The sequence below is a fragment of the Haematobia irritans genome, chromosome 2, assembly GCF_050003625.1.
Source record: "Haematobia irritans isolate KBUSLIRL chromosome 2, ASM5000362v1, whole genome shotgun sequence".
NCBI lineage: Eukaryota > Metazoa > Arthropoda > Insecta > Diptera > Muscidae > Haematobia > Haematobia irritans.
In genome coordinates, this window is record NC_134398.1 from 229,771,047 (window position 1) to 229,794,004 (window position 22,958).

General features: G+C 34.9%; 1 protein-coding gene across 1 annotated transcript in view; it reads right to left on the bottom strand.

Moving 5' to 3' along the window:
• Drgx (Dorsal root ganglia homeobox) overlaps positions 1–21,751 on the bottom strand; it is a 131,420-nt gene extending 109,669 nt beyond the window's left edge. The window contains exon 1 of the mRNA XM_075297779.1: positions 20,804–21,751. The gene's annotated coding sequence lies outside the window, so the exon portion shown is untranslated. The remainder of the gene's footprint in view (positions 1–20,803) is intronic.
• Positions 21,752–22,958: the final 1,207 nt, after the last annotated feature.

Genomic DNA, 22,958 nt, shown 5'->3' on the forward strand with positions numbered 1-22,958 from the left:
AGCATAGAAGACGCATTTCTCTAATTTTCCTTGTCCAAAAGCCAATAAACTTTTCAATGAAGTCGTATTGTCTTTATAATTAAGTGATTTGACTTAAAAATGGATATGCTAACATGAAAGAAACAATTTTTGGGCTAAGGTTAACTTGACTTTAATAATTCATAAAAATTCTTTAAAATTATTGAAATTGTCTTTAAATTTGTTGTCTTTTTGCATAGGACATATTTTTCAACACTTTATTTTAAAGATGTTTTTTACTGGAAACGTAGGATAATTTCTACTGGAAGTCGAATCTGAATTTGTAGAAAATAAAGTAGTCGTTAACTCGTTTTAAAAGGTCTTTAATAGCATATGAAGAAAAAGCTGAAAACAAGAAAAAATAAAATGAGAATGGAACTGTGATAAATTAGGTCTAATTTTAGTTTTATTGATCCTAAATTTAAAGTGAGAGAGGTCGCTTAAAAATGTCTTTATTTTAAAGAAGCCGCATCTTGTGCTCGGAATCAATACCAAAATCCTTAATAAAAATATTTAGATCCAAGTAAACATTTACGCTTAACCAACACCAATATAAATTGCGTCCTATTGTCATTTCGAAAGTATTAATTTTCGTATTTGTCAAATTACACAGAAAATTAAAGCGTCACTTGCAAACTTTCCCTAAATCTAAATCGTGAGTGTAAATAAGGAAAACTACAGCACAAATCTTAACAATGGGTTCATTTAAAAATACTCACAGGACTTCCAAACGAAGGGATTTCTTTGAAATATTTCTCTTACGACCCCATAGCACAAGGATATTTGGAAAGTTTTAATTGTTGTTATATTTTGCTTAGATTTTTTGGTTTATGTCAAGGACGTAGCCAATGGTATACAGTATATTGACATCTTTTGTCGAATTGTATAGAATGGTGTCTTATCTTGGTAAAAAAGTGCTCTATTCCTCACCATTAGTGTCTATTTCCATTTAATTCTGGATCAAATTTAACCACCAATTCGACACAGTAGCCCTGAGTTCGCTTTACTCTTCCCCAGGTGGTTAATGTGAGACCCGTACTGTTAATCCCAGAATCCGACGTCCGTCATTATTCCGTCTACGACGTGGGCCCTCCGACATGGGTCCTCCTCTCTTTCGACTATTCGTTTATCCTGTGAGTCCAAGTGATTCTATTTTTCTGGTTCTACACTGCTCCCAAAATGCTTTCAAGTTTACTCTTGTTGTCCGAAGCAGCAAAACAAAGGCCCATCGATCTCATACTCAAAATTCGGTGAAAGGTATGACCCACGCGATCTTTCGATATTCCTATTGTTTAATCTATCTTTCGCACTTTCATTTGGCGCACTTTCTCTGGTACACAGAAAAAAATCACTTGTAAAACTGATGCTAAAATGAACTTTTATTTATTGGAAAAAATGTATTTTGTTTTAGTTTATTTTTGTAAGACATTTTCCCCAGCCCAACGAAATTTTCTTTGTTACAAGTATGTCTCAAAAATTTTATGAACAAATGAGTTCAATGCTAACTAAAGCAGAAAATGTTTTTCATACACTTTTCAAAAAAATTAAGAATGAACTACAGCGATTTTTCTTTATTTTTAGTTTATTATTTTTAGAAAATGTTCGTTAATTTAATTAATCTTATTATTTAGAAAATGTTCGTTAATTTAATTAATCTCAAAATTTGGTATACAATTTAGTTCAATTTTCATTTTTCCCATAACATAGTTTAATTTTTTTTTTCTGTGTAGTTTTTAAGGCAACTGGATGTGGTTCATCAAGAACCGACGTGCTTTTTCCATTTTCAAACCTCTATTCCCGCTTCTATGCATATTAAAAATAAAAGTCTGATCTGGAAGATATATACAAAAGAGCCCTTTACTTAATTCTTTCTAAGATACTCTTATATCAGAAGAAGCCCTTAAATCGATGTTTTGATAAATTGATATTAAGCTCACATTTTTAATATTTCTGGTGCTGTTTCCATACGTCTCATTTTTAAGGCTTTTTTATTCACTCTATATATTATTATCAAATATTGTTTTTGCAGCAGAGTATAACGAAGAAATTCCCTATAATAAATCTGAGAGCTTTAGCCCTGCTGGATTCAGTGCGATTTGTATTCAGGTTTCATTTATTTGTATTTTGAATATAATTTTCAACAAAACTCCCTAGAGAGTTCTGTGCTACGCTCATGCTCTACCCTCTATTGTTTATTGCTAGTGTCATTGTCAACGTGTGCTTTGAATGTTGAATTAGCTTGCAACGTTCTTTCGTAGGTGTGTGTGCTTGTGTGTCAGCTTCATTCTAGTTTTTTTTTAGTAAGATTGTGCGAGAGTATGAGTGACTGGTTTTTAAAAGTGATGCCAACGATAATTGAATTTACAAAACAATTGCTCTAAATGTGAATCGTGATCTTTGCTAAATTTGTGTGTCTTGATTTGTTTTGTTTTTTTTTTTTATATTCCACTTTTTGTTTGATTTCTGTTTTTTTAAATCACAGTAAGTAAGGCATTTTGCAATGACAATGGTTTGAGTATGGTGGTGATGATGGTTATTATGAGACCATTTAGCACACTTATCGCTCACTCAGTCATTCGAACACCACAATTGTAACTGCAAGCGTTGACAATCAAATTTATGTGAATTTATTTTTTTGTTTAAATGCGAAAATCATCTGTCTGTCCATCAGCATTTTCAAGTCTGATGACATTTTGTAATGCTATAAGCAACGGAAAAGTTTTAACCCCCCACCAGAAAATCTGTGCCTCTCTCTCTCTCCCGTGCTGTCTATCCCATGTATTAGCATCGCCTCAAATGTATGTCAAAATGTAGTGGTGGGTGGTATTTGTTGAGCTGCAGTGAGCTTAGTTTAGTTCTTCACAATTGCATCCGTTCAATTTGGATATCACTTTGAATTTTGTCGCAAATTTTCAAGTGATATCATCACACCACCGCCACATCACACGGCTATATGACCACTTTCTAATTCGGTTGCAACTGTAATCGTTGCTTCAAAGACGGACGGTGTCTATATACACACACACACATGTATGTGGGTGTGGATGATGTAGGTGAGCCAACAGGCATAGTGCAAAGTGATAATTAGGTCTGAAAATTGCATTTACTCGGCAACAGGCGTATTGCATAGCAAGATGGCCCCTGTGACTAGTAGCGAGGCAGGGAGGAGGGACTAGACAGATAGACTAGGCTGATTTTTCATAGCTTACATATTGGACAGACGAATGGTCAGACAGACGGACAGAGTGTAATCATATCGTTATTTCTAAATTAAGTGTAGCGTTGATTTCATTACGTCCATCTAAATTCAAATAACGAAAAAAGTGCCTACATCCGCAAATGCTAAATAGATTTAGCACGTGTTAAAGAGACTGATACTTGATGCTCTCTCCGTCTCTATCTCTCTCACCACCCTCATGGATCTTGTGGATAGTTAAGAATTTGCATTACATGCAATGATGATGTTCTTTCTCTAAATTTAATTTCAAATTCAGGGTTAAACTCAAGGAAGAATATTGGAAGGCATATACAGGTGAAATTTTCTACTAAAGACAATTTTTGTACACAAAATGATTGTGACATTATTTATGGGTAATTGAGAATATTTATATAAATGCGCCCTAGATATAAGATCCAATGAGATTACTAGATATTGTTACATTGTTACATGATCTTGGTCAATATATGGGAATGTAAAACCAAATTATTTGAAAAAGGTATTAATTAGACATAACTATGAAAACATTTAATCAAAGAATCTTTATAATATTCTTTTAATTAAAGAATAATTAATTAAAACAAAGTTTATTCACTATTTTGTTCAGTGTAATTAAAACAAAAATGTAGGTGTAGGTGAAGAATATTTTTTGCAACTATATTTACCCTAAATTAAGGACAGTTGGAATTATGTTGGAATTTTACTTGAATAAAAGTCCAATAATCTTAGGAAGCGTATAATTCTTGAAATTTTGCTACTTTCGTTAACGTCTAATAATGTCGCTCTAAGACTAAATAGTAATAAAAAACTTTACCCTAGAAATGAACAAACGATTTGAAAGTGAAGACTTATTTTTTCAATTCTAAAATTGAATTTGTACAGTGCAGGTGCGTTTTCAGGATTAAAAATCATTATTTTCTATATCTGAGCCCTTCTCCAGATGAATCTTAAAAAATTATGGTCATCATCTTTCCAGTCGATGGACAGTTCTTGCATACGAAGTTCGCCAGATGCAACGCAATGTTTGACCATTACCATTACGAAGCCATAACTCCGCTGCTCCGTTGCTATTATCCCCACACGGACGAAAAAGACTGTTTTTCATATTTTTGTGTGTAAAAATTATATGCTTGGAACTCAAATTTTTTAACACAATATTTTTGAGTGCATATAATACAACACAATACACAATATTTTTGAGCATATAATGTTCATAAAATAGCATAACATGTTTGGGACATATTGTAACGAAGCTTTCGTTACATGTATTTATTTAGGTATTATTTAGATATATTGAAGTTGTATGAATTATAATTATTTGAATTCAATAGTATGTTATTCTATTTCATATTTCTTTCTTTATTTTTACAACAAAACACAACAGCCTACAATTTGTTACACTCATCACTCTCAAATCTTGCTCCAGAAAGTTCTATTCAATTCTCTTATACAACGCAAACGCTCTTATACTGAATTACCTCATCACTACAAATATGCTTTTCTTCATACTCTCTCGTCACAGATACACCTACTCATAGTCATACTCATACATCACAGATACCCATGATCCAGTGATAGCATATTTACCCATCAGTTGATCACCTACTCTTCAGTTGGGCGTAGGCTGTCATCGTGTGTGGACAGTCACTGCAAGTATGCGACAGCTTCGGTGGCAGCCACACTAGCATAGCCTAGCACGACTCAAGTAGTGGTGTACAGGGCGCTACTGGTTTTTACAGCCATAGTACCCAGACACTGGTTGGCATAGGGATGCTACTGGTTCCAACGGCCATAGATCCCAGGCACCATAGTTGTATTGTACGGGGAAACTACTGGTATTATACAGCCATAGATCCCAGACATTTGATGAACTAATACACTAACTATTAAAATTCTATCCACATAAAAATATTTTTATCCCTTGACAGATCAATTCGATTCTGGTTCTCAAGCTTTCTGGTTGTCTCGCGGCCGTTGTGTTCTGTTTCCTACGATTTGCTGAGTTATTGAAATTTCTTTTATTGTAAACAAATTATTGAATAAAATATTAATTTATTTGAATTCACTAAGAAATTTCTGCTTGTCTTTTGAATCCTGGAACGGCTGAGTTTTATCCTGGCGAAGTAATTATAAATGGCGCCCGAGCAGATTTAAAGAGGACGAATAAACACGAAAGAAAAAAAATATTTTTTGTTATCAATTCTACCTGCTGATTTTAAAAATTTTAATAAAATGAGTCGCTCGTTTATAAATCACATTAAAAAAGAGGATTTATGCGAAGCCTTAAAGGAGTTGAAATTGGAAGCTGATGGTACAGTTGATGAATTGAGAGCTCGTCTAAGGAAATATTTGGACAGAGATGATTTACCTCCGGATCATGTGCTTTTTATCGATTGCTTGAGAACAAAATACGACAACGGAAGTAAAGAGTTGAAAGTTCCGACACCACGTGCATCTCGTGCTTCATCGCCTATTCTGGACCCCGACATAAACATGGGTAATGCCGATACGTGCGATAAAGTTAGAAAATGGGGCGTAAAATATGACGGAGGTAAAGATCCTTTGGGCTTCTTAGAACGTATTCAAGAATTGGCCGATTGTTACTCTATTTCACGAAATAGCTTATTGAGTTATATGCCCGAGCTTTTAAAGGGCGATGCTTTGCTGTGGTACAGGAATAATAGACAGAATTGGGGTTGTTACAAGGATTTCGTAGAGGATTTCAAGTTGTTCTATTTACCAGTAAGGTATTTCGAAACCCTCGACGATCAAATAAGGAACCGCACACAACGTGCATCAGAGTGTTTTGTCGATTATGTAACATCATTACAATCTCTAATGCGCTGGGCAGACATCTCTACTGAAGATCAACTGGAAAGAATATTTCGTAATTGTCGACCAGAATATAAACTGTACATTAGGAGGCGTTCATTCACAAAACTACGAGAGCTAATTATGTTGGCCCAAGAATACGAAAGTATTAGGGCGGAGGAAAAATCTTTTACTAATACTATGAATTATATCCAGACAGTGGCAGCACCTACACGAGAGGATTATATTTGTTTCCGATGCGGCGAAAAGGGTCATTACCGTTCCAAGTGTAAGAATCCACAAAAGATTTTCTGTTGGGTTTGTGGTAACACTGGTGTGAAAACAGTAGACTGTTGCAAGACCGCTACGGGAAACTTGCAAAGAGATCCTACGGTAAGGGAAGAGAGGGGGGATCTCTAAAAAAGAAAACCTTCCCAATTATTTTATACCATGATGACGACCATAGATTACGAACCAGGCTAACGATTAAAAACAATACTTTTCCGGCTATTATTGATACAGGAGCTACACACTCCTGTATACATTTGGATGTAGTACAGGACCTTCAACTACCTATGACAGTACCTGAATTCCATACGTTATTTTTGGCAGACAAATCAAAAGTTGTTGTTGAAGGGTCTGTCAACGTTTGGTTCGTCCTTGATGGGGTCGTATATAGACACAACTTCCTGGTTTTGAAATCGTCGTTAGATCCTATAATAATTGGCATGAATTTCATCAAAGAAAGTGGTAGCGAAATACGCATAATACCAAAGTATCCAACGAATGATCCAAGTACATCAATCAATATTTACTCAGCTCAAATTAGTTCATTACAGGTTCTTCCATTGGCCAACATCGAAGACGACTCAATGACGAGCAGAAAGATACAGGAGTTTTTAGGAAAAGAACTTCCAAGATTTGATGAAATTAAAAGCCCTTCAAATGTATCTGAACACGTAATTGTAATGAAACACTCAAGGCCTCTACGGCAACGTTATTATCCCCGGAACCCGGCCATGCAAGAAGTTATTAACAAGCAGATTGACGAATTATTGGAAGAAGGTAGGATCGAACCCTCTAGAAGCCCATACAGCTCCCCAATCGTGCTGGCACGCAAAAAAAACAATGAGTGGCGTTTGTGTGTAGATTTTAGGCAGATAAATGAAAATTCCATACGCGATGCATATCCAATACCACACATAAATGCGATATTGGAAAAACTAAGAAACAGTAAATTCTTCAGTACTATTGATCTCCGAAACGGGTACTGGCAAGTACCCATGCAAACCGAGAGTAAACAATATACAGCCTTTACTGTCCCTGGACGTGGTCTCTTTCAGTGGTGTGTGATGCCGTTTGGGCTCCATTCGGCGCCGGCAACATTCCAGAGAACCTTAGATGCAGTAATTGGTCCGGATTTAGATCATTGTGCATTTGCGTACTTAGATGACATTGTTGTACTTGGGAAATCTATTGATGATCATCTGAATAACTTAAAAATTGTTTTCGACAGACTAATAGAAGCGAGACTAAAAATTAATATCGAAAAGTGTGCGTTTGCTAAGAAGAAAATTAAATATCTCGGTCACTTAGTTAGTGAAGAAGGGATACATACTGATCCAGAAAAAGTAAATGCTGTGGTTGCTATTCCGCCGCCAACTACACTCAGAGAGCTGAGATCGTTTTTAAATACAGCGTCCTGGTACCGACGGTTTGTACCTAACTTTTCGACGTTGACGAGTCCATTAAATAAGCTGTTGCAAAAAAATCAAAAGTGGTATTGGGGTCCAGAGCAAGTGAAATCTTTCGAGGAGGTGAAACAGAAATTAATTGAAGCACCAGCTTTATCATGCCCCGATTTCAGCAGACAATTTATATTGCAAACAGACGCCAGTGACGTTGGTTTGGGAGTCGTATTGACGCAGGAATTTGAAGATGGTGAGAAAATTATATCGTACGCAAGTCGCACCCTCTCATTATCTGAGAAGAATTACACCGTAACAGAAAAAGAATGCCTCGCCATAGTTTGGGGCATTCAAAAGATGAGGCACTACATCGAAGGTTATCATTTTGTAATAGTTACGGATCATCAGTCCCTCAAGTGGCTTAATTCTATTCAGTCGCCATCAGGGAGAATAGCCCGATGGGCTCTGGAATTAATGCAGTACGACTACGAGATCCTGTATAGAAAAGGTAAATACAACGTCATAGCCGATTGTCTTTCCAGGTCCCCCTTGACAACGGATGAAAATGATAGTCCGATTTTGCAAGCAGTTTCCACAATAGATTTTACAGACGACCCGTGGTATTCAAATAAGTTGACGGCTGTTCGGAAAAATCCCCAAGATCTGCCAGATTACCAAATTGACGAAAATGGAAACCTTCGGCGACATATTTATGACTCAACTGCTTTTAACGAAGAAGATCCAGTTCCTTGGAAGCTTGTAGTTCCGAAATCTGACCGACAGCGAGTACTTCAAGAATGTCACGACGACATTACATCAGGTCATTTGGGTATTAATAAAACAATTTCACGGGTCACAAAGCTTTATTACTGGCCAGGCGTATTCAGAGATATAGCTGCTTATGTGAGAAGCTGCGAAATTTGTCAACGATTCAAACCATTACAACAGGCCCCAGCAGGAAAAATGCATTCATCGATTGCGCCCCAACCTTGGCATACTGTGTGTGCAGACTTTGTAGGCCCTTTACCAAGGTCACTACACGGCAATACAACATTAATTGTTTTCCACGACAAGTTTAGTAAATGGTCCGAATTCATTCCGGCTCGAAAAGCAACAACTAAAGCCTTTATCAAAGCTTTTAGAGAAAAGATTTTGTCGTCCTTTGGTGTGCCATACGTTTTACTCACAGACAATGGCGCACAATTTACAAGTCGGGAGTGCCAAAAATATTTCAAAACACTAGGAGTGAAACAAATATTTACTGCCCCGTACTCACCCCATGAAAATCCGACTGAGAGGACTAACCGTACCATAAAAACCATGATTTCCCAATACACGAATAAAAACCAAAGAAAATGGGACGATTTCTTGCCAGAAATGTCGCTGGCTATTAATTCAAGCAAGCAAACCTCAACTAAGTTTAGCCCAGCATTTTTGACACAGGGTCGAGAGCTACGGCTCCCAAATACTTTATTCGACGAGAGAGTACAATTAGAAAACTATTCTAGTATTTTGGAACCTGATGAAAAATCGCAACAACTTCAAGAAATTTTCGATTTGGTAAGAAGAAACATGCATGCTGCTAATGTTACACAAGCAAACCACTACAATCTCAGACGACGTCAATGGTCACCAAGAAAAGGTGATTTGGTGTTGGTGAGAAAGAGAGTACAATCTAAAGCGGTTGACCACTTTGCAGCTAAGTTGGCTCCAAAGTTTGAGGGACCCTATACAGTCAACAAGTTTATCTCGCCTGTAATTGTTCAGCTGGTAGATGTTATAACTAAGAAACCCAAAGGGACTGCACACCTAAAGGATTTGAAACCATATCATAACTAATTCTGCATGATATATGGTATTTTGTATGAGCATGGCAGACACAAAATTTATTCAAAGCTGCGAAAAATTTAAGCGTTCCATGGAACAAGAAGATGCCAAAAGGAAAAGAATTAGACGGATAGAACCACAACCTCTCATCAAAATAACATCGGTTGAGTCAAATTTACCGAGATTGAATATACAAGACATAATAGATAACGAATCCAGGCATGCGGATAAGCTAGAAAAGCTGGTAAAAGAGCTGGGCCTTGATACCAATGAAGAAGAGAATTTTGACAACTCGCTCATCCAGGAGGTACTGCCACAAATCGAACCAATCAAAACCGGAAAACGAACACGTTTTGTAAAACACACATCTTTTGGCACGGTTGAAATTTATATTCGACGATCCCTTGATGTCTGGATAGTTAAAGAAAAGGAAAAGTGGATTTTCCCAAAGCCAAGAAATGACAATGCAGTGGATGCCGAAGTTCCTTAAAAAAAAAAACCCAAACAAGGGGGAGATGTAACGAAGCTTTCGTTACATGTATTTATTTAGGTATTATTTAGATATATTGAAGTTGTATGAATTATAATTATTTGAATTCAATAGTATGTTATTCTATTTCATATTTCTTTCTTTATTTTTACAACAAAACACAACAGCCTACAATTTGTTACACTCATCACTCTCAAATCTTGCTCCAGAAAGTTCTATTCAATTCTCTTATACAACGCAAACGCTCTTATACTGAATTACCTCATCACTACAAATATGCTTTTCTTCATACTCTCTCGTCACAGATACACCTACTCATAGTCATACTCATACATCACAGATACCCATGATCCAGTGATAGCATATTTACCCATCAGTTGATCACCTACTCTTCAGTTGGGCGTAGGCTGTCATCGTGTGTGGACAGTCACTGCAAGTATGCGACAGCTTCGGTGGCAGCCACACTAGCATAGCCTAGCACGACTCAAGTAGTGGTGTACAGGGCGCTACTGGTTTTTACAGCCATAGTACCCAGACACTGGTTGGCATAGGGATGCTACTGGTTCCAACGGCCATAGATCCCAGGCACCATAGTTGTATTGTACGGGGAAACTACTGGTATTATACAGCCATAGATCCCAGACATTTGATGAACTAATACACTAACTATTAAAATTCTATCCACATAAAAATATTTTTATCCCTTGACAGATCAATTCGATTCTGGTTCTCAAGCTTTCTGGTTGTCTCGCGGCCGTTGTGTTCTGTTTCCTACGATTTGCTGAGTTATTGAAATTTCTTTTATTGTAAACAAATTATTGAATAAAATATTAATTTATTTGAATTCACTAAGAAATTTCTGCTTGTCTTTTGAATCCTGGAACGGCTGAGTTTTAACCTGGCGAAGTAATTATAATATATGTTAATATGTTACAACATGTTATGTTTGGGACATAAAATGCTTGGATGCAAACATATATTAATTTAGAAATAGCCTATAAACATATATGTGTTTAAAAAGAGAGATCTACAGAGTATGATGTAAGTTAAAGAATGGGAGTAAACGATTGGCGCCTTAAAAATATATGTTCACAAAGAAAATTTCATTAAATTTTTTTTCTACCAGTGTATGCCTAAGTTGAAACATAATATGTTTGAACAATACAACCATATATTTTGTTTGGACCAATCCTGAAAATATATATGCTTGAAGCAAAATGTGTTTGGGGCATATGCTACAGAAGCGATTTTTTTGAGGGTGCAGTGAACAACGCTGTCACATTTTTGGGACTAAATAAAATTAATTAGAGATTAACATACCAGGTACCATAAACAAAACAATGTTTGCCTTCGTTGATCTAAAAGTTTATCTCGGGGGAAATAATTATTTTTTGTGTGAAACTGAAGTATACACATCTGAGATGGTCTGTATCAAACTTTTTTAGGTTTGCGACTGTCGCAAAGTTGTAAACGTCGTAAACGTCACATACGCGTCGTAGATGTAGAAAAAGTAACAAAAGTCGCAAACTGAAAATACTTTTGTCGCGTGAGCTAGGCAGCGAATTCGATGATATCCAAGACGATGGTATGTACGAAGAAGTTTCAATTCTCAGGAATGTTCACAATTTTCGGTTTTAGTCCCCACATTTTCCCTATTGCCTTTTGCACGAGTACAGGGTAACCGTGGATTTTCTCGTCCTTTCTTAGCTTTAAGTTCAGTCTCCAGTGCACACTCACCAACGGGAATTTCGATACCACCTAAGAAAATAAGCTTGACCATGGGAAAACTTTCACAAATTTTTGCAGAAACTCACAGCGAATGCTGTCAAACTAAATTAAAAAATGTTCAGGATTTCTTCTATTCAAAATATGGTTTTCTACAGTAGGTTTACGACTTTTGCGACATACGTATTATACCGTCGCAAATGTATGTCGCAAAAGTCACAGTTTGTGACAGGCCAACCCTGATACACATATATATCCACGAATACGTACTGCAAACCCATCTCACCGACTGATTTCTTGCTAAAAATATCATACAGGACAACTTGCCATAATGCGCAAAACTTCAGTCGTCTATCCACACCAAATCGAGAAGTTTTGTCAACCTATCGTTAACCATTTTCGTGGTGTCTGGTGATAGCTCATAAAAAACTGATATACAAGCACTTTGGAACTAGTTAAGAGAATAGTCACCCAACACGTTAAACGCTCTTCAAATAGATCCACCGATCTGTCTTGCCTTTTCCATTTTTCTAGAATCTGTACACCTGTACAACCTCTTCCACTCGCGGTAAGAAATACTAATCCGATTGAAATTTCGACCCCAACTGTTTACGAGAATGTGCTATACGATAGTAAACTCGCACCAGATAGAATGGTTCTACAGCCTACATTTTGTTTACTGATCAACTCAGGAACTCGGTCGGTCCTACTATTTGTTGTTCTGAAGATACACATACAAGTACAATAGATTATGAATAGAATTATTTTCCGTTTTGGAGACATCTTTTTGCCCTATTATGCCACCTTTTTAAGGATTCATTTTACTAGACAATATTTTTGGTAAATATTAATCCGAAACTCCAGAAAGATTAGGGATTTCAGACAGACTTGTGTACCGCCTGGGAGTGTACAAATATTACAAAGATAAGGAAGACTGGTGTATTCTACTAAACAGCCAATCGCGTGAAATGACTTTTCGTAAAATGAAAAAATCATATTTTCATGCACGAATTTTATTAAGAATGACACTTTTCTTGCCATCTTTTAGAAATTCTTTATATTGTTGATTGGACTAAAAATAAGTGAGACGGTAATCGTTTAATCGACTCAGGTTTTGACTATCAGGGATACTTCCCTTTCTCCTTAAATTGCAGAACATTCCATCATAACAGTGATCCTAAAGATTTCTTGGCGATAAGAGTTCTTTAGTCTCTTACGCCTCTATTCATTTGAGTTTAGCATACACACTGAAGTGTGTGAATTGTGTGTGAAATTAAACACGATTAAATTTAAATTTAATGAAATTTCAGAATATAAGAACTCTTGAGTGTGAAGCCACTTAAAACGTAAAAAAGGACTTCCTTTTGGTAATCACTAAAACAAAAACAAATAAAATAAATGCAAAACACAGCCAACTGTTATTTGCCTTGTAAATTAACCAAATAGGTTTTCATATCAAAATCCAACCCTAATTTATGATGTGAAGGGCAAAAAATAAAAAAAAGACCTTTGGTGGACAACTGATTCCATATTCAAACCACAAATGCAAAACCTATTAATTAATTTGCAAATTTACGTAATTGATATTAATTAAAACTTTATAAACATTTTTATCCCTATTTGAGCTAATTGGTAAATCAACCTCTGAAACTCCCCCTGCCTCTTTCGAATCGGAACTCCAGTTTTGTCGCCCTAGTTGTTTTACCAGAAAGCATTGGAATTGAAAAACCGCCATTAATTTTGTACGGCGAGATCAAGTCTCCATCATCAACAACATCGGCAGCCTTGGAGCCGCAATATCCAATGGCCGGAATCAATATTGAATTATTTGCAATCAAACGTTTGTGTTATTCACTTTTTTGCCGACACAACCCCATTTTTATATGGTTTGTTGGTGGAGCAAGGGAAGTGGGGGTAAACTGCAAAGCTCGGCTGGAGCCCAACCCATAGACATTTGCTCGATAGAAACGATAGTGATGCTATTGCATCCAATGCAAATGTACAAAAATGGAGGAAGCTGGAATGAATCTATAAGTGTCCCCTCCATATCCATGATGATGGCGATGACGATGGACAAAAACGTAAATTAAATTGATAAACCACAAATTAATTGAGAGAGGAGCTCTAATGGAGTGTATTCAATTTATTGTATATCGAGTCAATGGTTGGCCAATTGTTGTTGTTGTCGTCGACGTCGACGTCGTCTTCGGGCATTGATGGTAGTGGTAGCCAATATTGATGCAACATGTGTGGCTCGAATTCATTTGTTCTGTGTGTGTATGCGTGTGCTTTTTTCCGCTGCCTCAGTAAATAAATGCGGTTCGATTAAATCTTTCAAAGGGAAAAATGCCATTGGAAGAAGAGAATAAAGTTAAGATTTCATTAAATCAACAACTTGGTGGGTCCAAATATCAAATATATTTGTATTAACGAAATGGTCAGAGATGCCATTGTGGGATATATTTGGAATTTTATTAAATAATACCTAAATTAGCTACATATTTTTTTTATATATATCTAACAATAAGAAGATAATGATAACGAATTGCTAATTGATAGTACAAACTCCATATATATTTTTAAAAACTGTGTTTAAATATAATGTGTGCGAAAATAATAAAGAGTATATGAAGTTTCTGTTAATGTCATATTAGTTTTTCTATTCAATAACTATCGTTATGTAAAATTTAAATTTAAAGCATAATACGAATTGATTTTGTAAACATAATACTTGATGTAAATACCTAAGTATATGGGCTTTCAAGCAAAGTCCTCAAGGTTCAAGTGTGCAAAACTTATAATATGTAAATACAATTATCAATGAGTTAACACTCAGCGGTGTTTGTTATATTATAAACTATAGCTAATTTAAATCTTATTTTTTCCTTAACAACAATTGCTAAAGCAAAACTAATAAATGACGTAGATACTTAAGAAATGACATTCCACAAAACATTTCACTGCCTGTATGTGTGCAAAACCATTCTTAAGTATAGTGAAATCTTTTAGGCATATACATTGTAAGTATTGTTCTTGAAAGCGAATACCTTCCACACATTAAATCACTCATACTCTACTTTCCATATCAATAAGTTATTTATATTAACAATGATATCATACCAATATCTGCTATGGTAGAAGTTCTAAGTCCTTACAATTTAAACCCTTGTAATATCAGTGTATAAATGAATCTTTAGCAAAAGACTGCCATTTAATCTAACCACCAATGTTATAAAGGATGCAAATTTATTTGTGTAATTTTTCTTCACAGTATAACACATACGATGAACAGACATATTTATGTTATTAACCAATCGTTTCTCCTTGCTTTGTGTGGTCTGATAAATAATGAATTCCCAGAAAATAAAAGGTATTGCCAAATAATCTTGGAGGTAACGCAGTACAAAATTGGTAAGTAATTACAATTAAATGGAAATCTTGATTACTTTCGCACGGACATTTCCTATAAGGAAAGTACTTCACTTCAGCATTTCCAAGAGCTAGGGTTAGGTTAGGTGGCAGCCCGGTGTATCAGACTCACTTAGACTATTCAGTCCATTGTTATACCACTTTGGTGAACTCCAAGAGCTAAATTGTAAGCGTGGACGAGATATGAGCAAAAAATATAGTGTAAGAAAAATAAACAACAAATATAATGGCTATGTGGTATTTGATGTGTATGAAACTATCTGCTGATAGTAAGTCGTTATTCTCAAGCATGTGGTATTGATGAGGGTATGGTACAGATGGTTTTTGTAAGCAACTGCATTCCCAGGTTTTGCTAGATATAGCGCCAAGTGCTGAAGTGTTAGGATTTTTACATTTAGTAAAAACAAACCAAAAATTTTGGTCGTGGCGATTTGACGCGTTATATTTCGAGAAGTGGTTGGAATGAAAAAAACTAATTCTTCTCTGAAACGACAATTTAGATTAACCAAGTTTTTTTCTATTAGTAAAGTTGTAATTTCTTGTAGGAGAGCAGAATTATTTTTGTATACACACTGAAAAAAATATTGTCGTGATGCCAAAGATTTCATGTCCTTAAAATACGAATGCAAATTTTACTTAGCATAGAAGACGCATTTCTCTAATATAACGTTTTTTTTTTCATTGTCCAAAAGCCGATAAACTTTTCAATGAAGTCGTAGTGTCCTTATAATTAAGTGATTTGACTTAAAAATTCGTATCATAACATGAAAGAAAAAATGTTTGGGCTAAGGTCAACTTGACTTTAATAATTCAGAAAAATTTTTTAAAATTAATGAAATTGTCTTTAAATTTGTTGTCTTTTTGCATCTTGACTACAAAGCAAAAAATCATTCAAAAATAGGACATGTTTTTCAACACTTTATTTTAAAGACTTTTTTTGCTTGAAACATAGCATAAATTCTACTGGAAGTCGAGTCAGAATTTGTAAAATAAAGTTGTCGTTAACTCGTTTTTAATGGACTTTGATGGCATAAGAAGAAAATAAGCTGAAAAACGAAAAATTAAAATTTGCTTCCTAGAAGCAAGTACACAAAACCCAAATTTAAAAGAGAATTGTGCCTTAAAAGTATCCTTACTTGTATTCTCCGCTTCTTTGGCTCGGAATCAATACCAAAATTGTTAATGTAAAGACAAAATCTTTGGAACCGGGCATGCTTTTTTTCAGTGCATATAGTTGTTATAGGAGTATTAGGTTCTATCTAATATTTTGATATCATCACATAGAAAAAAATTTTCACCAAAATATTTCCAATTAAAATTTTAATTGAATTTGCAAAACTATTCAATTAAAAATTTAATTGATTCGACAAATTATTCAATTAAAACAAAAATCAATCTCAACAATTTATAATATCAATAATTTTTTTAATTGGATCAATTAATTTTTAATTGACTTCGGTGATTGATACTATAATTTCTGTGATTGAAGACATTTCTATTAAAAATTAATTGGATCAATTAATTCGTAATTGAATTCGAAAATTATGGTTTGTGCGCGTGATTCACAGAGTTTATGGCTCACCATGCTAAAGATTTACGAGGGTCAGGTTACAGTAAACATCACACGCAGAGAAGGAATGTGATCACCTCAAACATATTTGAAGAGCAAAATGTTATTTTTGGATGGGGACAATGGAACATTTTTGCCGCAAAAACTTTGTTTCCTCGCCAAACATAGAATGATAGCCGAGATCAGGTACATAATGTCCGAGTTTGAGGTGATCATATTCATTCTCAGGGTGTACTAACTTATGTATCAAATTTTAAGAAATTCTAGTAATTTAGTAGATCTAACACTTCCACGAAATATTTCGCCATAACCTAGGCTTAAATATATTCCACCTTCTCAGCAAAAACTGGGTAAATAGTTTTCGTGAAAAACTGCTTACTAAACGCATTTGCTCTATACCCCAAGCCATACCCTATGCTTGAGAATAATGACTTACTACACACGATATTGGTTACCTTACATAAGATTGTCATGAGTACCACCACGTAGTACATGACTTTTGTCGTTAATTTCTCGCAAACTACATTGGGTGCTCACATCTTATACACGCTCACAATTTGTCTCTTGATAATACTACAGTGATGTACTTCCCTCATACGACATAATCATACAAAAGTAAATAAATAACCATACCAAAGTAAATAAATTTTCCATTTAATAATATGTATCTACACTGAAAAATAAAAATTCACATGGTTTTAAAGATTACGCAAACTAAATTTTAGGACGCACAATTTACATAATATTAAGGACAAATTTCTTTAAAATAATGAAACTTTAATAAAAAAAAATATAATTATTGCTTTAAATTTGTTATTAACTTTTGGAAATATCCCCTCCAATAAAGTCATATGTCTTTGAAATAAGGAAGACTTTCCTTAAAGTAAATAAAAACATTTTTGATTTAAAGAAATCGGCCTTAAATTAACTAAAATATTGAAACTTTAGGTTTAAGATAAAAACGCTTCATATATTAACCAAAACTTATTCTCAGGATTTTGTATCTTTGATTTAATTTTTTTTGGAATTAACCCTCTAATGCCCAAGCCCGCCTTTAGGCGCTCTTCATTTAATAAGGAAGCTTTTAGTAAAAACACCTTAAGACAACAAAAAGGGGCAAAATAAAAAGAAAACTTATTTCAAACTATTCAAGAGGCTTTGCAGAATATGCTGAATTTTACCGTATAATTTTTTCTTGCTTAGTTCTCTTGCTTTTGTTTCGTTAACATTGAAAATTTAATAAGCTGACAAAAAAATTGGGGCATTAGAGGGTTAAGAAAACATTTTTTACTTTGGAGTATCTGTTACACTGTGGATTTCCACACTGTGGAACAGGGTATTATAAGTTAGTGCATATGTTTGCAACACCCAGAAGGAGACGAGATAGACACATGGTGTCTTTGGCAAAAATGCTCAGGGTGGGCTCTTGAGTCGATATAACGATGTCCGTCTGTCCGTGAACACATTTTTGTAATCAAAGTCTAGGTCGCAGTTTCAGTCCAATCGACTTCAAATTTGGCACAAGTATGTGTTTTGGATCAGAATAGATCCCTATTGATTTTGGAAGAAATCGGTTCAGATTTAGATATAGCTCCCATATATATATTTCGCCCGATATAGACTTATATGGCCCCAGAAGCCAGAGTTTTACCCTAATTTGCTTAAAATTTTGCACAAAAAAAACAATTAGTACTATAGTCAAGTGTGCCAAATTTTATTGAAATCGGTTGAGATTTAGATATAGCTCCCATATATATCTTTCGCCCGATATGGACTAATACGCTCCCAGAAGCTAGAGTTTTACCCCAATTTGGTTGAAATTTTGCACAGGTAGAAGAATTAGCATTGTAGCTATGCATGCCAAATTTGTTTGAAATCGGTTCAGATTTAGATATAGCTCCCATATATAGCTTTCGCCCGATTTACACTCATATGACCACAGAGGCCAACCTTTTTGCTCTGATTTAGTTGAAATTTTGCACAGAGAGTAGAACTAGCATTGTTGCTATGTGTGCCAAATTTGGTTGAAATCGGTTCAGATTTAGATATAGCTCCCATATATAGCTTTCGTCCGATTTACACTCATATGACCGCAGAGGCCAATTTTTAACTCCGATTTAGTTGAAATTATGCACAGGGAGTAGAATTAGCATTGTTGCTATGCGTGCCAAATTTGGTTGAAATCGGTTCAGATTTAGATATAGCTCCCATATATATGTTTTTCTGATTTGACAAAAATGGTCAAAATACCAACATTTTCCTTGTAAAATCGCCACTGCTTAGTCGAAAAGTTGTAAAAATGACTCTAATTTTCCTAAACTTCTAATACATATATATCGAGCGATAAATCATAAATAAACTTTTGCGAAGTTTCCTTAAAATTGCTTCAGATTTAAATGTTTCCCATATTTTTTTACTAACATTGTGTTCCACCCTAGTGCATTAGCCATCTTAAATTTTGAGTCTATAGATTTTGTAAAAGTCTATCAAATTCTGTCCAAATCGAGTGATATTTAAATGTATGTATTTGGGACAAACCTTTATATATAGTCCCCAACACATTTGACGGATGTGATATGGTATCGAAAATTTAGATCTACAAAGTGGTGCAGGGTATAATATAGTCGGCACCGCCCGACTTTAGACTTTTCTTACTTGTTAAACAGGTATTTGTTTGTACGTGAATACCTCTTTAATATATCGCAAAAAGAGAATGAAAACTCCATAAACGAGATCTGTATCCTAATTTTAATTTTATTGGTCCTAAATTTAAAGCCGCATACCAAAATCCTTAAGGGAAGGTCAAAAGTAAACTTCTTTTGAATGTAATTAAAGTTACCAATGTTTAACTCCAAGATTATTTGGTTTGCTGGGTTGTGTCTGGAAAACAATTTTTCTTAAAGTCTACAATATAGGCTTCTGTGGCAGCGATTGACCTTCATCCTATATTTGCTCCGAGCGAATATTCTTTCAAAGTTTGAAAACAAAAAGTCAAGTCATTTTCTAGCTCTCCTTGACCGTGGCGAGAACACATTTTCTTCGTCAAATGGGAAAGTTTTCCTTCAATTCGGCATCGAATCGACAGACCCTGGAGTGGTTTAATTTTTTTGCTAGTCCTTGTCTGTCAAACCTTGTGAAAAAAGTGATGGACACTCTTCCGGCCAATAGAACAGTCTCCTACTTTGGAGTATGTTCGCCAGGTGTAGTCCCTTATCGTGACTGTTATAGGGTATGAATTTCCCACCAGCAGTTCCGTAATTCGTCGACTATCACAAAACAATGCAAAAACTATCTTGGATAGCTCTTAAACACTGCCCTGAAATAGTCTTACGGACAGGGTTGCAATTTTGGTCCGATTTTCGTTAAATCGGTATTTTAAAAAAAAAATCTGTTAGAATACAATTTTTACAAAAATTTCTATAGAAATAAAATTTTAACAATATTTTCTATAGAAATAAAATTTTCCCAAAATTTTGTAAGTTAAAGTTTAATTTTAAATGAACAATTTTTTTCATTAGAAGCGATAACTATCTATAGAAATAAAAGTTAGACAAATTTTCTGTAGAAATAATATTTTTACAAAATTTTCTATAGAAATAAAATTTGACAAAAATTTCTATAGAAATAAAATTTTGTGAAAAATTTCTATAGAAATAAAAATTTTAAATGATATTAATTTAATTTGGAAAAATGGTCCGCTGGTACGACTTTTGGTCCAATTTTGGAAAAATTTTGGTCCAAAATAAAAATTCATTGTAGCAATGCTGCTTACGGGTCCTACGGTTGTGCTTATTGTCCAGAGTGAGCAAAGTTTCGTGTAATCTTTTAAATGATTCAAGATTGTGGATTTTTATTTATATATTTATTTATATATTTATAAAAAGTGAATTTTATATCAAAGCCAATTTTCAAATATAATTTTTAACATTGAATAGCTAAAACCTCGTACATAACGCATGTATAATTTTCTTAATAAGAAATAATCAAATATTTGAAACCCCATAAATAAACAAATCTATAATTCTTACCTTGTTCCCGTCTGTGAAAATTTTGGTGGTAATTGTTTGGCGAGTTTCGTCAAGAAACCCGGCCGTCGCTGGAATAAAAATCTAAACTTGTCCCTTAATAATTTAGGAATACAACACACGTTTCACTTGTATATCAAATGGTGGGCGGAAGGGTAAACTTTCTTTAGTTTTTCGATTCTTTTGTACACCTACTGGAAAACTTTTGGGTGAAACACTTGAAAGAGTTTTGAAGTTTCTTCAAAGATTTTTTTCTTAAATTTCTTTTCACAGATACACACGCGTGAGTACAAAGTTTTTCGTTTTCTCTCCGTTTTTCTATTATAGAAATTTTGGGTTTAATTATCCTTAAAAATGGATGTGATATGCTGAGTAAAGCAACAGTCCTCTTTTTTAGTGTTGTTCTCGTTGTTGTTGAGACACACAACGAACAGGTAGGTTCAAATTGAGTGTGGCAGAGTTTAATGAGGTTAAAAACTTTTTTATTTGTTTGTTAAGTTGTGAGTAAAAATAGCAACGCATCAAAGGATTTGATGTAGATAACACACGCGAGAACTCACACTCACACTTGGGTATAAAAATAAATTGTGAATCCTTTTCAAAGTTTTGATTTAGCGGAGAAACCAACTATTATTAATATTTTTTGATTTTGTAATTTTTTTCTCAATCTCAATTAGCTTAACTAATTGTATTGTTTTATCAATAACCTCACTTTGCTAAATTGTGGGTATTTAATGTCAATTAAGAGACGGTTCTACAGGATTTAATTCGAGTCAACACGTTTGGCACTATTGTTTTGTTTGTATGGGGATTTTCCTCTTTTGTTCTTTTTTTCTTTCTCTCAAAATATTCTCAGTTATTAAGTCTCGCGCGAGTCGCGTGCACTTCGTAGCAAAGCTAAACAGCGAATGATCTAACGCTGGTATTTTGTAGCATGCAACACAATGCGTCCGTCCATCGATGGTTGGTCGCGTGTACGGATAAAGTGTGATGAAAATCGAAGCTCACAGCATAAACACAGTTGGCACACACTCACACACATTTAGCTGGCTTTACCACAGCACCACTATGCTGGACTTGTGGGAAAAACAATGGCGGCAATGTTTGCTAAAGCATCCCATTCAACCATCCATCATCATCATACTCCCCAAATACATTAGCCATGCAAAACCCGCCCTCTTTTGCTTGGGTAGAGAGAGAGAGAAAATTAAAAAAAGTGAGTAAATTTCCCATTATTTCTCTTGACAAAACGATATGCGCCATATATTCTCCCATAGTCATGGTTTTATCATCACATGTGTGTGTGTGCGATTGTGTCTCCCTTAAGTGATAGATTCAATTTAATCGTTTGTGTGAATTGCCATCCTTCGTTACACTCCACCTTTTCGGCCATACACAGATACCGTTAGCAGCAAACCTTCATTCGAATACTACGAACTCCTGTAAATGCAAGGAGTGTGTGTGTGTGTGTCTGCATGTGTATGCCAATGTATGCTTGTGTAAAAGGTCGTTTCCTTCATTAAAAGACAATTTTCTCATTTTGTGTGAATTTTCTTCACGTTTCGTTGGGAAAATTGAATTTCATTTCTCCTTAAACTTAATGATGTTGAAGGTGAAGTTGGTCTTGGTCTCGTTATTAACTTTGTCGCTCTCTGTCTATGTGTCTTGCTGCTCTCTCTCTCGCTCTCCCCCTTTGTTTATTGTCCCTTTGGATCATACGGTTAGTTTTTATTAGAGCTAAAGCTCTATACTTTATTTTATTACACACTCTTCTATGGAAGGAAGAAAGTAGGGAGTATGATATTAGACCCTTCTGTGGGAAGGGAGATTGGAAATTCCGTGCAAAAATGCTTGTTATACGATTTTCCTTAACTTGTGTAAAAGCAAATTGAAAGAGTGCTGATACAGCAGCGTTGCCATTTGAAAAAAACTAGAATCGGAGCATTTTTGGTACAGAATATTAATCATTGGCAAGAGGGGAAAGGCCGATCGCAGAATAGTATTTTTCTGAAAAAGCACGACTAGGCGTTTTTTGCATTGGGCGTAAATTGACTGAAAACTGGTTAATTCAGAGACTTTAGATACCGAATTTAAGGCTGATTTTAAGAAATAAGGTAAAGAAGTCCAGATGTTCAAGTTGTATAATGGACTTATTAAT